The sequence below is a fragment of the Rutidosis leptorrhynchoides genome, chromosome 4 (genome assembly GCF_046630445.1).
Source record: "Rutidosis leptorrhynchoides isolate AG116_Rl617_1_P2 chromosome 4, CSIRO_AGI_Rlap_v1, whole genome shotgun sequence".
Taxonomy (NCBI): domain Eukaryota; kingdom Viridiplantae; phylum Streptophyta; class Magnoliopsida; order Asterales; family Asteraceae; genus Rutidosis; species Rutidosis leptorrhynchoides.
The window spans coordinates 92896618-92898386 of record NC_092336.1 but is presented as its reverse complement, the minus strand read 5'-3'; positions in this window follow the sequence as shown (position 1 = coordinate 92898386).

Below are 1769 nucleotides of genomic sequence, written 5' to 3'. Positions count from 1 at the left end.
GGTTAAACCTATAACTCACCAACATTTTTGTTGACGTTTAAAGCATGTTTATTCTCAGGTGAATACTAAGAGCTTCTGCTATTGCATACTAAAATAAGGACAAGATTTGGAGTCCATGTTTGTATGATATTGTGTAAAAACTGCATTCAAGAAACTGATTTCGATGTAACATATTTGTATTGTAAACCATTATGTAATGGTCGTGTGTAAACAGGATATTTTAGATTATCATTATTTGATAATCTATGTAAAGCTTTTTAAACCTTTATTTATGAAATAAAGGTTATGGTTTGTTTTAAAATGAATGCAGTCTTTGAAAAACGTCTCATATAGAGGTCAAAACCTCGCAACGAAATCAATTAATATGGATCGTTTTTAATCAATAAGAACGGGACATTTCAGTTGGTATCCGAGCGTTGGTCTTAGAGAACCAGAAAATTTGCATTAGTGTGTTTTATCGAGTTTGTTAGGATGCATTAGTGAGTCTGGACTTCGACCGTATTTTCTTTAAAAATGATTGCTTAACATTTTTGTTGGAAACTATATATTATTAACATGTATATATTATGTGATATATTAATCTCTTAACATGTTTGATATTGTGTGATAGATGTCTACCTCTAGCACAAATCCCATTGACTCACCTAATAATAACGAAGAGTCGAATATATATTGGACTGATTCACAAGTTCCCGAAGAAGAACCGGAAGAAGAATCAGAACCGGAAGAAGAATCAGAACCGGAAGAGGAGGAACCGGAGGAGGAAATAGAACCGGTGGGGGAAATAATAAAACGGTTAAGTAAAAGAAAATCCTCAACCAACCGACCAAGGTTAATTATGGTCAATGGTGTTTCCGCCAAGGAAGCAAAATATTGGGAGGATTACCAATTCTCCGATGAATCGGATTCCGACGAGAATTCCGATGATGTTATAGAAATTAGCCCAACTGAATTTAAAAAGGCAAAAGAAAATAATAAGGGAAAGGGCATAAAAATAGAGAAATCTAATTCCAACCCCGATGAACTTTATATGTATCGTCAACCCCCGAAGTCCTTAAGTTGTAACAATGACCCGGGAACCTCTAAACCACTAGGTTTTTCTAAACCAATGTGGAAAACGACGGCTCGTATTAGGGAAACATCATATATCCCTAGAAACTTGGCAAAACGAACCAAAATCGAAGAAGAAGAAACGAGCGAGTCAGAATAAGATAGTTGTATTCGTGTGGTGTAATATATGTAATATAGTGTGCTTATGCTTTATGATATATGTAAAAATTGCTTGTATTAATAAGTATTTTTTTTATGAATCTAACTCTTGTCTATTTTACAGTATAAAAACACAAAATGGATAGACAACCCAATATTTTAAGAAACCTACCCGGAGACATGATTGATGAAATCTTGTCAAGAGTCGGTCAAAATTCTTCGGCACAACTATTTAAGGCGATATCAGTTTGTAAGACATTCGAAGAACGTTCCAAGAATGCCTTGGTTTATAAAAGGCTTTCGTTTTAAAGATGGAGGATATCACATTGGGAAATCCATAACTTACGATGTGTTTACTTTGACGCATATATTGCGGGGAACCCAAATGCTATTTTACGCAATGGGTTAAGAAATTATTTTGACTCAATATATCCGAATATTGGACTTCGTGATTTAGAAAAAGCGGCTAACATGCAACATAAAGAAGCATGTTATGCTTACGGATTAGTAATGTTCGCTTCTCACCAAAGTGAGAACAAGAACATCGGGCTACAACTATT